This window comes from Trachinotus anak, unplaced genomic scaffold (genome assembly GCF_046630095.1).
Source record: "Trachinotus anak isolate AG129_WGS33_773 ecotype Australia unplaced genomic scaffold, CSIRO_AGI_Tana_v1 ptg000001l, whole genome shotgun sequence".
NCBI lineage: Eukaryota > Metazoa > Chordata > Actinopteri > Carangiformes > Carangidae > Trachinotus > Trachinotus anak.
Window position 1 is genome coordinate 15,406,549 of NW_027273852.1, and position 14,457 is coordinate 15,421,005.

At 45.1% G+C, this 14,457-nt stretch overlaps 4 non-coding genes and 2 pseudogenes across 4 annotated transcripts; all 6 read left to right on the forward strand.

Annotated features, from left to right (window-relative positions):
* Window positions 1–4,704: 4,704 nt before the first annotated feature.
* LOC139626790 (U1 spliceosomal RNA) lies at window positions 4,705–4,851 on the forward strand (annotated as a pseudogene).
* Window positions 4,852–5,509: 658 nt separating this feature from the next.
* Window positions 5,510–5,673, forward strand: LOC139626253 (U1 spliceosomal RNA). Its single transcript, XR_011692168.1, has one exon. It is a non-coding gene; the product is annotated as a U1 spliceosomal RNA (small nuclear RNA).
* Window positions 5,674–6,331: 658 nt separating this feature from the next.
* Window positions 6,332–6,495, forward strand: LOC139626258 (U1 spliceosomal RNA). Its single transcript, XR_011692182.1, has one exon. It is a non-coding gene; the product is annotated as a U1 spliceosomal RNA (small nuclear RNA).
* A 658-nt stretch (window positions 6,496–7,153) lies between these two features.
* Window positions 7,154–7,317, forward strand: LOC139626265 (U1 spliceosomal RNA). The gene has a single exon (XR_011692183.1). It is a non-coding gene; the product is annotated as a U1 spliceosomal RNA (small nuclear RNA).
* Window positions 7,318–7,975: 658 nt separating this feature from the next.
* LOC139626267 (U1 spliceosomal RNA) lies at window positions 7,976–8,139 on the forward strand. The gene has a single exon (XR_011692184.1). It is a non-coding gene; the product is annotated as a U1 spliceosomal RNA (small nuclear RNA).
* Window positions 8,140–14,187: 6,048 nt separating this feature from the next.
* LOC139626796 (U1 spliceosomal RNA) lies at window positions 14,188–14,334 on the forward strand (annotated as a pseudogene).
* Window positions 14,335–14,457: the final 123 nt, after the last annotated feature.

Here is a 14,457-nt window from a genome sequence, read left to right on the forward strand (position 1 = left end):
CCCAAGGAATGCAGGAAATGTGGCAGCCTAGGACACCTGGCTGCAGCATGTACAAAGATCATCTGCAAGAACTGTAAATCATCTGACCATATAACAGCACAATGCCATATGCCAGTTAAATGTAACCTTTGCTCCTCAGCCAATCATCGCTTCAGAGACTGTCCACAAGCCTATTCCAATCGGGTGAAATTACCCACAGTCCGAACAATGCCCCCCCCAAGCCAGGAACATACGGGTGAAGAACCAGACAATAATCAAATGCTCATTCCAAATATAAACCCTGTACAGCAGCCTTTGCTCAGAACAATTCAGCAACCAAGGGAGGAGTCTGAATTGGACTTGGAAGGGGGGGTGCAGGATGGGGAGTCGGTCCGGGACTGGAGTGCAGAGTGTTCCGAAGAGGATGAGGAGATGTCTGCCCCTCTTTCTGCTCCTCCTTCGGCACCGGTACCAGCCCTGTGTGGAGCGGACCCTCTCCCGAGGCAGCACTTCGGGAGGAAGATGACATCGATGACACTCCAGGAAACAGGGAGCCTCCTGGATAATATTTTAGCTGGCATCCCTCTCCATCTGGTTCCTGGTAAGGAAGAACTAGCGACAGATCATCTCTTGGGAGGGTTTTTTTCCTCAACCTCAGTCCCGAGTATCGCCACCCACTTGCTATCCAACCCATCTACCTGCCAAGCAGGGAGTAGCCAACAACCGCCATTGATATATGGAAACAACATGGCATCAGCATCAGACCCCAGTCTTCAAACCTTTATCAAACAAGCAAGTGAAGTCTCTCAACCTTCATCAGCTTCCTTGCTTGAGCTCACTGACACCTTCCAGGGACCAGATGTGGTGGGTTCTCCATCTAGAAAACGCCCCAATGAGTCACCCACTTCAGGTGAAGCTTCCCCCTTACCTTCCTCTGGTTACCTCCAGTCTAATTGGCCTGGTTCCTCCCCTATAGCAAACCCTTTTTTAGAGCATGATGATGTTGTTGCCTTTTCCTCTGCTACACAGATTAAAGACATGCCTCAAAAAGATAAAGCTGCTAAACCTAAGAAAAAGAAAAGAAACAAAGAAAAAAAAAACTAATGTTCCACATATGACTGAATTGATCCGCTGACCCCTTTTAAACTACCCTTTAATGGTGATTCTCTCCATAGCATCCCTCAATACAAGAGGATTAAACGACCCTGTTAAATGTATGTCAGCTTTCAATTTTTTGCATTCTGAAGGTAACGACATCTTCCTGCTTCAAGAATGTAATTTATCCTATAAGCAGAGTTACAGGGTCTTTGAGGACAGATGGAGCCATGGCCAATCAGTATGGTCGGGTGATAATAAAAATAGATCTTCAGGGGTTGCAGTATTATTTAGAGGTCAAAATTTCAACATTCAGAGGGTTCAACGGGTAATAGACGGGAGAATTCTGTGTGTGGATGTCACATGGCATCATATTAACATAAGAGTAATTAACGTGTATCTCCCAGTTGACCTTCAAGAAAGGTTAGAGGCATTAAAAGCAGTACAGCCCCTTTTGTTGTGCAGTAATGAAGTTGTTTTGGGAGGTGACTTCAACTGCTTGCTGGACAAAAGAGACAAGCGAACTACCTCTATAGTGAAGTTAGACTCTAGTACGGAAGTCTTAAAAAATATGATAAAAGACTTCAGACTGACAGACACATATCGTGTCAAAAATCCCTGTCTCCCTGGGTACACATGGTCCAACGGCAGAACCCATTCAAGAATAGACTTTCTGCTGGTATCTAGGGGGTTGCAGGTAGCCGAAGCAGCAACTACCCCAGTGTTCTTCTCCGACCATGCCAAAGTTGGATGTTCTCTTTTGTTGAAGGGAAATACTATGAAAGGCAGAGGTTTGTGGAAACTGAATACATCTTTATTGCAGGACGCAAAGGTGGTTAGCAACTTTAAGGTAAAACTCAACCACTGGCTCTCTCTTAAACCTTTATTTAATTCGGTGGGAGAATGGTGGGAAGATGTCAAGATTAGAACAAAAAACTTTTTCATCAACGTGGGTAAAAGAACAGCTAAATTGAGACGTATGAAGTTACAAAAACACCAGGCAAGGCTACAGAGGTACTACACAATGGCTCACGCCGGTTTCAATGTAGCCAAGGATATAGCAAAACTGAAGAGAGAGATGTTATGTCTCTCGGCAGAAGCCAGTCATGGGCTACTAATACGTAGCAGAGTCCACCATATGGAGAATAATGAAAAATGCTCAAGATATTTTTTTAGAAAGTTAGCCAAGCCTAAGAACTTTATAGAAGTATTAAAGGATAAAGAGGGGAATGACAAAAATGAAATACAAGAGATTCTTACCTGTGTACACTCATTTTATTTAGATCTTTACAGAAGGGAGGACTTGGATCAGGTAGCATTAGGAAATCTCTTGTCCAAACTGGAAAATAATGTTGATGATTGTGGAGGAAAACTTGACAGTGCGTTATCTTTGATTGAACTTACTAAAGCGGTTGAAAGTATGCAAAACAGCAAGGCTCCAGGAGCCGATGGGTTGCCAAAAGAATTTTATACCACCTTTTGGACAGAGTTAAAGGCCCCCCTCTTGGAGATGTATAATGAGAGCCTTGCCTTGGGGTCATTACCACCATCCCTAAAGGAGGGCATCATTTCCCTCCTATTTAAAAAAGGAGATAAAAAAGATATTAAGAACTGGCGCCCTCTTACTTTACTTGGTGTGGACCGTAAGATTTTGGCTAAAGCACTTTTTCTACGTATTCAAGAGGTGATAAAGGAGCTGGTTGGAGTAGAGCAGACCTGTGTGGTTCCAGGGCGCTCTATGTGTGATAGCCTTGCCCTAATTAGAGACTCTTACTTATATGCCATAGACCGCAAGATTCCTTTATGTATTGCTGGTTTAGATTTAGAAAAGGCTTTTGATAGAATAAGCCATGAGTATCTAAAGGAAGTATTGTTGAGGTTTGGTTTTGGCCCACAGTTGAAGGCATGGATTAATTTATTGTATACTGATTGCTTTAGTAGGGTCAATATAAATGGCCACTTCACTGAACCTATTAAGATTCATTCAGGGGTTAGACAAGGTTGCCCATTATCGGTTAGCCTATTTGTCTTAGCCATGGAGCCCTTGGCCTGTGCGATTAGGCAGGACACCGATATTCGGGGCCTCCCTGTGCCTGGCAGTAGTGGAAAGGAGGCCAAAATGTCTTTATACATGGATGATTTGACTATCCTTTGTTCCAGCAATAATTCTTTTTTTAAAGCACTCCAGTGGTGTGAGTCATTTTCTCTTGCATCCAGAGCCAGATTGAATAGGACCAAGAGTGAAGTTCTCTACCTTAATTGGCAAGGAACAAAATATGACATGGGTTTGGTGGAAAAAAGAGAAAGGATAAAAATATTGGGAGTTGAAATTGGGAAAGGTATGGAAAACAAAAACTGGGAATTAAGACTCTCAGCTATAAAAGGGAAATTGTTGCAATGGGAAGAGAGAGACTTGACGTTCACTGGAAAGGTACTAGTCATTAAGGCTGAGGTTTTGGCCTCCTTGAACTTTCTGGCAGCCACACTGCCAGCACCCAAAACATTTCTCAATACCTTCAAACGTATCATGTTTCAATTTATTTGGGGCTCGCAGCAGGAATATGTAAAAAGAGACATCATGTATAAACCTCTAGCTAAAGGGGGAAAAGCTGTGCCTGAGGTGAGAGTCAAACTGGATGCCCTGTTTTTAACACCAATTGTGAATGCAGTTCTCAGTGAGAGTAATGCTAGTCTTTGGTTCCATTTTGCTAAGTTCTGGGTGGGTTATACTATGCTCAGAGGGATAGGCAAAAGGGTCTCGTTTTGCCTGCCACATGCTGAAAGTAGACCTGCTGTATATAAGACTGCACTAACCCTATTCAAAAAAATAAAATGTGATAAGTCCATGGTTAAAATTAATAGATCTGAGGTAGAGAGAAGTCTGTCACCGCGGACCTATAGTCTTGTGCCGGTAGGAATTTTGACTGAAAACCAATGCATTCGAGTGTGGAAGAATGTAAACTCTCCTTTTTTGTTCAATGAACATAAAGACTTGGCATGGAAGATAGTCCAAGGTTGTGTCCCTACAAGAGCCTTTTTGAAAAGAAGGCGTTGCACACGCAATGCTAAATGTCCAATAAGAGACTGCATTCAAGATGAAGATGTGGCTCACCGGTTTTGGACATGTTCCATCTCAAAGTCTGTGTGGGAAATTGTTAAACCTTGGTTGTCTGACCTTTTTAGAGCACCTAAAGAAAGTGATGTGATACACGGGAACCTTGGAGAAAATAACAATGGGAATGAAAGATGGTGGGCAGTAATCAACTGTGTCAAAGAGGGAATTTGGAAATGTAGAAACCTGGTTGCCTTTAAAATGTTTTGTATTTCGCCTGACAAAGTGGTAAAGGCTGGAATTACGAGGGTTAAGGATTACATACTTAGGGATAGAGGTAAATACAGCGACCAAGAAATTAAAATGAAGTGGAAAATGGAAAAAAGTCCAATTAATTTGATGGAAGGTTTTTAAGAAAGTGTTGGTGTGGATTAACTAATTGGATGTTATGTTGAATGTAATATGTTTTGAGTGAAGTGTAATTGTGATCCTTGTTGATTGTAAGTGATATTGAATTTGGATGTTTTGTGGAAAGAGACACATAATGACTGTTTACCCCTTGTTTGACTGAAAAATAAAGATTTATAAAAAGTGAAAAGTGGTTCACCCAGGGCGAGGCTCAGCCATTGCACTCCGGTTGTGCTGACCCCTGCGAATTCCCCAAATGTGGGAATCTCGACTGCATAATTTCTGGTAGTGGGGGACTGCGTTCGCGCTCTCCCCTGATTATTATGTTGAAGGAAAACCACAGCCTTTCAAGATGGCCACATGCTGCGCGTTGTGCTGGTTTCCAGCTGAAGGTGACGTGGGATTGTCTTGACTTTGAGCTCGGAGGTTACTTTTGCAGTTTGTCCAGAACGTGGCAGCGTTTCCCGTACGCTGTGAAGCTGTGCGTTCACTGAAGACGCTCCCCCGTGATACTGATGATGGAAGTGGGCGTGGCCTTTTGAGATAATGGAAAAACTGCGTGCTCTACTCTGTGATTTCGTGCTGTCTTTCTGGGAAAAGCGTGCGCTAGACATTCTCCTATTGCTATTGGCATCGGTGTCGGGCTTTGGTGCGGTCGCTGCTGTCCCACGGACAAAACAGCACGCTGCGTGGCTTTTTCAGCTTGCCGAGTAGCTTTACATGCAATCTTACCGCATACCACACTGCAGCAGTGTTTACTTACTTTGTTTTGCCAGAACAAGTGAGCGAGGGAACAAAACAAATGTGTACCTCATACCACACTGCAGCAGTGTCTGCAACTTTTCCTGCAACTTGTGCAGCGTCAAAGTTGAGTTGACGCTAAAGGCACTGAACTCTGGGATTATGCGTTTTAAGCACCGTCACCCAGGGCGCCGTGCCTGGGAATGAGCCCCCTGTCTCTGACACTTCCAACTCATACTTACCTGGCAGGGGAGATACCATGATCAAGAAGGTGGTTCACCCAGGGCGAGGCTCAGCCATTGCACTCCGGTTGTGCTGACCCCTGCGAATTCCCCAAATGTGGGAATCTCGACTGCATAATTTCTGGTAGTGGGGGACTGCGTTCGCGCTCTCCCCTGATTATTATGTTGAAGGAAAACCACAGCCTTTCAAGATGGCCACATGCTGCGCGTTGTGCTGGTTTCCAGCTGAAGGTGACGTGGGATTGTCTTGACTTTGAGCTCGGAGGTTACTTTTGCAGTTTGTCCAGAACGTGGCAGCGTTTCCCGTACGCTGTGAAGCTGTGCGTTCACTGAAGACGCTCCCCCGTGATACTGATGATGGAAGTGGGCGTGGCCTTTTGAGATAATGGAAAAACTGCGTGCTCTACTCTGTGATTTCGTGCTGTCTTTCTGGGAAAAGCGTGCGCTAGACATTCTCCTATTGCTATTGGCATCGGTGTCGGGCTTTGGTGCGGTCGCTGCTGTCCCACGGACAAAACAGCACGCTGCGTGGCTTTTTCAGCTTGCCGAGTAGCTTTACATGCAATCTTACCGCATACCACACTGCAGCAGTGTTTACTTACTTTGTTTTGCCAGAACAAGTGAGCGAGGGAACAAAACAAATGTGTACCTCATACCACACTGCAGCAGTGTCTGCAACTTTTCCTGCAACTTGTGCAGCGTCAAAGTTGAGTTGACGCTAAAGGCACTGAACTCTGGGATTATGCGTTTTAAGCACCGTCACCCAGGGCGCCGTGCCTGGGAATGAGCCCCCTGTCTCTGACACTTCCAACTCATACTTACCTGGCAGGGGAGATACCATGATCAAGAAGGTGGTTCACCCAGGGCGAGGCTCAGCCATTGCACTCCGGTTGTGCTGACCCCTGCGAATTCCCCAAATGTGGGAATCTCGACTGCATAATTTCTGGTAGTGGGGGACTGCGTTCGCGCTCTCCCCTGATTATTATGTTGAAGGAAAACCACAGCCTTTCAAGATGGCCACATGCTGCGCGTTGTGCTGGTTTCCAGCTGAAGGTGACGTGGGATTGTCTTGACTTTGAGCTCGGAGGTTACTTTTGCAGTTTGTCCAGAACGTGGCAGCGTTTCCCGTACGCTGTGAAGCTGTGCGTTCACTGAAGACGCTCCCCCGTGATACTGATGATGGAAGTGGGCGTGGCCTTTTGAGATAATGGAAAAACTGCGTGCTCTACTCTGTGATTTCGTGCTGTCTTTCTGGGAAAAGCGTGCGCTAGACATTCTCCTATTGCTATTGGCATCGGTGTCGGGCTTTGGTGCGGTCGCTGCTGTCCCACGGACAAAACAGCGCGCTGCGTGGCTTTTTCAGCTTGCCGAGTAGCTTTACATGCAATCTCACCGCATACCACACTGCAGCAGTGTTTACTTACTTTGTTTTGCCAGAACAAGTGAGCGAGGGAACAAAACAAATGTGTACCTCATACCACACTGCAGCAGTGTCTGCAACTTTTCCTGCAACTTGTGCAGCGTCAAAGTTGAGTTGACGCTAAAGGCACTGAACTCTGGGATTATGCGTTTTAAGCACCGTCACCCAGGGCGCCGTGCCTGGGAATGAGCCCCCTGTCTCTGACACTTCCAACTCATACTTACCTGGCAGGGGAGATACCATGATCAAGAAGGTGGTTCACCCAGGGCGAGGCTCAGCCATTGCACTCCGGTTGTGCTGACCCCTGCGAATTCCCCAAATGTGGGAATCTCGACTGCATAATTTCTGGTAGTGGGGGACTGCGTTCGCGCTCTCCCCTGATTATTATGTTGAAGGAAAACCACAGCCTTTCAAGATGGCCACATGCTGCGCGTTGTGCTGGTTTCCAGCTGAAGGTGACGTGGGATTGTCTTGACTTTGAGCTCGGAGGTTACTTTTGCAGTTTGTCCAGAACGTGGCAGCGTTTCCCGTACGCTGTGAAGCTGTGCGTTCACTGAAGACGCTCCCCCGTGATACTGATGATGGAAGTGGGCGTGGCCTTTTGAGATAATGGAAAAACTGCATGCTCTACTCTGTGATTTCGTGCTGTCTTTCTGGGAAAAGCGTGCGCTAGACATTCTCCTATTGCTATTGGCATCGGTGTCGGGCTTTGGTGCGGTCGCTGCTGTCCCACGGACAAAACAGCGCGCTGCGTGGCTTTTTCAGCTTGCCGAGTAGCTTTACATGCAATCTTACCGCATACCACACTGCAGCAGTGTTTACTTACTTTGTTTTGCCAGAACAAGTGAGCGAGGGAACAAAACAAATGTGTACCACATACCACACTGCAGCAGTGTCTGCAACTTTTCCTGCAACTTGTGCAGCGTCAAAGTTGAGTTGACGCTAAAGGCACTGAACTCTGGGATTATGCGTTTTAAGCACCGTCACCCAGGGCGCCGTGCCTGGGAATGAGCCCCCTGTCTCTGACACTTCCAACTCATACTTACCTGGCAGGGGAGATACCATGATCAAGAAGGTGGTTCACCCAGGGCGAGGCTCAGCCATTGCACTCCGGTTGTGCTGACCCCTGCGAATTCCCCAAATGTGGGAATCTCGACTGCATAATTTCTGGTAGTGGGGGACTGCGTTCGCGCTCTCCCCTGATTATTATGTTGAAGGAAAACCACAGCCTTTCAAGATGGCCACATGCTGCGCGTTGTGCTGGTTTCCAGCTGAAGGTGACGTGGGATTGTCTTGACTTTGAGCTCGGAGGTTACTTTTGCAGTTTGTCCAGAACGTGGCAGCGTTTCCCGTACGCTGTGAAGCTGTGCGTTCACTGAAGACGCTCCCCCGTGATACTGATGATGGAAGTGGGCGTGGCCTTTTGAGATGATGGAAAAACTGCGTGCTCTACTCTGTGATTTCGTGCTGTCTTTCTGGGAAAAGCGTGCGCTAGACATTCTCCTATTGCTATTGGCATCGGTGTCGGGCTTTGGTGCGGTCGCTGCTGTCCCACGGACAAAACAGCGCGCTGCGTGGCTTTTTCAGCTTGCCGAGTAGCTTTACATGCAATCTTACCGCATACCACACTGCAGCAGTGTTTACTTACTTTGTTTTGCCAGAACAAGTGAGCGAGGGAACAAAACAAATGTGTACCACATACCACACTGCAGCAGTGTCTGCAACTTTTCCTGCAACTTGTGCAACGTCAAAGTTGAGTTGACGCTAAAGGCACTGAACTCTGGGATTATGCGTTTTAAGCACCGTCACCCAGGGCGCCGTGCCTGGGAATGAGCCCCCTGTCTCTGACACTTCCAACTCATACTTACCTGGCAGGGGAGATACCATGATCAAGAAGGTGGTTCACCCCTTTCCAGTAAGTGATTGTGCTTGTATTGTGGTCGAGCGGTGTATGGGACGCAATACAGTCAGGTGGAGGATCCCTGCTTCAAGCAGGTTTCGAAGTTGTGCAGGTAGTCAGCATGGCTTCAGCACACTCTCAGTCAACCCGAAGGAAAGCTCTCCGTTTTCAACTTCTGGAGGAACTACAGATGGATCGTTTGCAGTTTAGTCGACAGATACTGCAAAAAGAGCTTGGTTGTTCTACCAATCAGCTGGAGTATATCTTTGCTTATCCTGGGAAGAAGGTTTTCGAAGTGATATTTACCACGATGCAACATCTTGAAAGTTGCCTGGACAGTTTTGGTAATAAGAAAAAGTCATCAGCGGTTTTTAGTAAGATTGCCATGACGCCCTTGGCAGAGAGAGACTTAAAAACAGTACATGTTGTTATTTTGTCAGAGAAAGTAAGAAATCAAGATGTCTGGACTTGGATGGCAAGGTATTGTGAAGTGATTCATGCCACTGAAGTAATGGACATTGATGGAATTAAGACAGGAGCCCGACGATTTCAAGTGTGTCTGTTAAGGCAGGATGGTATCTTGCAACATCTTCCAAGTACCATCCAGTTAGGAGCCTTCAGAGGGTCTGTCTTCTACCCTGGTCAGCCCAAGGAATGCAGGAAATGTGGCAGCCTAGGACACCTGGCTGCAGCATGTACAAAGATCATCTGCAAGAACTGTAAATCATCTGACCATATAACAGCACAATGCCATATGCCAGTTAAATGTAACCTTTGCTCCTCAGCCAATCATCGCTTCAGAGACTGTCCACAAGCCTATTCCAATCGGGTGAAATTACCCACAGTCCGAACAATGCCCCCCCCAAGCCAGGAACATACGGGTGAAGAACCAGACAATAATCAAATGCTCATTCCAAATATAAACCCTGTACAGCAGCCTTTGCTCAGAACAATTCAGCAACCAAGGGAGGAGTCTGAATTGGACTTGGAAGGGGGGGTGCAGGATGGGGAGTCGGTCCGGGACTGGAGTGCAGAGTGTTCCGAAGAGGATGAGGAGATGTCTGCCCCTCTTTCTGCTCCTCCTTCGGCACCGGTACCAGCCCTGTGTGGAGCGGACCCTCTCCCGAGGCAGCACTTCGGGAGGAAGATGACATCGATGACACTCCAGGAAACAGGGAGCCTCCTGGATAATATTTTAGCTGGCATCCCTCTCCATCTGGTTCCTGGTAAGGAAGAACTAGCGACAGATCATCTCTTGGGAGGGTTTTTTTCCTCAACCTCAGTCCCGAGTATCGCCACCCACTTGCTATCCAACCCATCTACCTGCCAAGCAGGGAGTAGCCAACAACCGCCATTGATATATGGAAACAACATGGCATCAGCATCAGACCCCAGTCTTCAAACCTTTATCAAACAAGCAAGTGAAGTCTCTCAACCTTCATCAGCTTCCTTGCTTGAGCTCACTGACACCTTCCAGGGACCAGATGTGGTGGGTTCTCCATCTAGAAAACGCCCCAATGAGTCACCCACTTCAGGTGAAGCTTCCCCCTTACCTTCCTCTGGTTACCTCCAGTCTAATTGGCCTGGTTCCTCCCCTATAGCAAACCCTTTTTTAGAGCATGATGATGTTGTTGCCTTTTCCTCTGCTACACAGATTAAAGACATGCCTCAAAAAGATAAAGCTGCTAAACCTAAGAAAAAGAAAAGAAACAAAGAAAAAAAAAACTAATGTTCCACATATGACTGAATTGATCCGCTGACCCCTTTTAAACTACCCTTTAATGGTGATTCTCTCCATAGCATCCCTCAATACAAGAGGATTAAACGACCCTGTTAAATGTATGTCAGCTTTCAATTTTTTGCATTCTGAAGGTAACGACATCTTCCTGCTTCAAGAATGTAATTTATCCTATAAGCAGAGTTACAGGGTCTTTGAGGACAGATGGAGCCATGGCCAATCAGTATGGTCGGGTGATAATAAAAATAGATCTTCAGGGGTTGCAGTATTATTTAGAGGTCAAAATTTCAACATTCAGAGGGTTCAACGGGTAATAGACGGGAGAATTCTGTGTGTGGATGTCACATGGCATCATATTAACATAAGAGTAATTAACGTGTATCTCCCAGTTGACCTTCAAGAAAGGTTAGAGGCATTAAAAGCAGTACAGCCCCTTTTGTTGTGCAGTAATGAAGTTGTTTTGGGAGGTGACTTCAACTGCTTGCTGGACAAAAGAGACAAGCGAACTACCTCTATAGTGAAGTTAGACTCTAGTACGGAAGTCTTAAAAAATATGATAAAAGACTTCAGACTGACAGACACATATCGTGTCAAAAATCCCTGTCTCCCTGGGTACACATGGTCCAACGGCAGAACCCATTCAAGAATAGACTTTCTGCTGGTATCTAGGGGGTTGCAGGTAGCCGAAGCAGCAACTACCCCAGTGTTCTTCTCCGACCATGCCAAAGTTGGATGTTCTCTTTTGTTGAAGGGAAATACTATGAAAGGCAGAGGTTTGTGGAAACTGAATACATCTTTATTGCAGGACGCAAAGGTGGTTAGCAACTTTAAGGTAAAACTCAACCACTGGCTCTCTCTTAAACCTTTATTTAATTCGGTGGGAGAATGGTGGGAAGATGTCAAGATTAGAACAAAAAACTTTTTCATCAACGTGGGTAAAAGAACAGCTAAATTGAGACGTATGAAGTTACAAAAACACCAGGCAAGGCTACAGAGGTACTACACAATGGCTCACGCCGGTTTCAATGTAGCCAAGGATATAGCAAAACTGAAGAGAGAGATGTTATGTCTCTCGGCAGAAGCCAGTCATGGGCTACTAATACGTAGCAGAGTCCACCATATGGAGAATAATGAAAAATGCTCAAGATATTTTTTTAGAAAGTTAGCCAAGCCTAAGAACTTTATAGAAGTATTAAAGGATAAAGAGGGGAATGACAAAAATGAAATACAAGAGATTCTTACCTGTGTACACTCATTTTATTTAGATCTTTACAGAAGGGAGGACTTGGATCAGGTAGCATTAGGAAATCTCTTGTCCAAACTGGAAAATAATGTTGATGATTGTGGAGGAAAACTTGACAGTGCGTTATCTTTGATTGAACTTACTAAAGCGGTTGAAAGTATGCAAAACAGCAAGGCTCCAGGAGCCGATGGGTTGCCAAAAGAATTTTATACCACCTTTTGGACAGAGTTAAAGGCCCCCCTCTTGGAGATGTATAATGAGAGCCTTGCCTTGGGGTCATTACCACCATCCCTAAAGGAGGGCATCATTTCCCTCCTATTTAAAAAAGGAGATAAAAAAGATATTAAGAACTGGCGCCCTCTTACTTTACTTGGTGTGGACCGTAAGATTTTGGCTAAAGCACTTTTTCTACGTATTCAAGAGGTGATAAAGGAGCTGGTTGGAGTAGAGCAGACCTGTGTGGTTCCAGGGCGCTCTATGTGTGATAGCCTTGCCCTAATTAGAGACTCTTACTTATATGCCATAGACCGCAAGATTCCTTTATGTATTGCTGGTTTAGATTTAGAAAAGGCTTTTGATAGAATAAGCCATGAGTATCTAAAGGAAGTATTGTTGAGGTTTGGTTTTGGCCCACAGTTGAAGGCATGGATTAATTTATTGTATACTGATTGCTTTAGTAGGGTCAATATAAATGGCCACTTCACTGAACCTATTAAGATTCATTCAGGGGTTAGACAAGGTTGCCCATTATCGGTTAGCCTATTTGTCTTAGCCATGGAGCCCTTGGCCTGTGCGATTAGGCAGGACACCGATATTCGGGGCCTCCCTGTGCCTGGCAGTAGTGGAAAGGAGGCCAAAATGTCTTTATACATGGATGATTTGACTATCCTTTGTTCCAGCAATAATTCTTTTTTTAAAGCACTCCAGTGGTGTGAGTCATTTTCTCTTGCATCCAGAGCCAGATTGAATAGGACCAAGAGTGAAGTTCTCTACCTTAATTGGCAAGGAACAAAATATGACATGGGTTTGGTGGAAAAAAGAGAAAGGATAAAAATATTGGGAGTTGAAATTGGGAAAGGTATGGAAAACAAAAACTGGGAATTAAGACTCTCAGCTATAAAAGGGAAATTGTTGCAATGGGAAGAGAGAGACTTGACGTTCACTGGAAAGGTACTAGTCATTAAGGCTGAGGTTTTGGCCTCCTTGAACTTTCTGGCAGCCACACTGCCAGCACCCAAAACATTTCTCAATACCTTCAAACGTATCATGTTTCAATTTATTTGGGGCTCGCAGCAGGAATATGTAAAAAGAGACATCATGTATAAACCTCTAGCTAAAGGGGGAAAAGCTGTGCCTGAGGTGAGAGTCAAACTGGATGCCCTGTTTTTAACACCAATTGTGAATGCAGTTCTCAGTGAGAGTAATGCTAGTCTTTGGTTCCATTTTGCTAAGTTCTGGGTGGGTTATACTATGCTCAGAGGGATAGGCAAAAGGGTCTCGTTTTGCCTGCCACATGCTGAAAGTAGACCTGCTGTATATAAGACTGCACTAACCCTATTCAAAAAAATAAAATGTGATAAGTCCATGGTTAAAATTAATAGATCTGAGGTAGAGAGAAGTCTGTCACCGCGGACCTATAGTCTTGTGCCGGTAGGAATTTTGACTGAAAACCAATGCATTCGAGTGTGGAAGAATGTAAACTCTCCTTTTTTGTTCAATGAACATAAAGACTTGGCATGGAAGATAGTCCAAGGTTGTGTCCCTACAAGAGCCTTTTTGAAAAGAAGGCGTTGCACACGCAATGCTAAATGTCCAATAAGAGACTGCATTCAAGATGAAGATGTGGCTCACCGGTTTTGGACATGTTCCATCTCAAAGTCTGTGTGGGAAATTGTTAAACCTTGGTTGTCTGACCTTTTTAGAGCACCTAAAGAAAGTGATGTGATACACGGGAACCTTGGAGAAAATAACAATGGGAATGAAAGATGGTGGGCAGTAATCAACTGTGTCAAAGAGGGAATTTGGAAATGTAGAAACCTGGTTGCCTTTAAAATGTTTTGTATTTCGCCTGACAAAGTGGTAAAGGCTGGAATTACGAGGGTTAAGGATTACATACTTAGGGATAGAGGTAAATACAGCGACCAAGAAATTAAAATGAAGTGGAAAATGGAAAAAAGTCCAATTAATTTGATGGAAGGTTTTTAAGAAAGTGTTGGTGTGGATTAACTAATTGGATGTTATGTTGAATGTAATATGTTTTGAGTGAAGTGTAATTGTGATCCTTGTTGATTGTAAGTGATATTGAATTTGGATGTTTTGTGGAAAGAGACACATAATGACTGTTTACCCCTTGTTTGACTGAAAAATAAAGATTTATAAAAAGTGAAAAGTGGTTCACCCAGGGCGAGGCTCAGCCATTGCACTCCGGTTGTGCTGACCCCTGCGAATTCCCCAAATGTGGGAATCTCGACTGCATAATTTCTGGTAGTGGGGGACTGCGTTCGCGCTCTCCCCTGATTATTATGTTGAAGGAAAACCACAGCCTTTCAAGATGGCCACATGCTGCGCGTTGTGCTGGTTTCCAGCTGAAGGTGACGTGGGATTGTCTTGACTTTGAGCTCGGAGGTTACTTTTGCAGT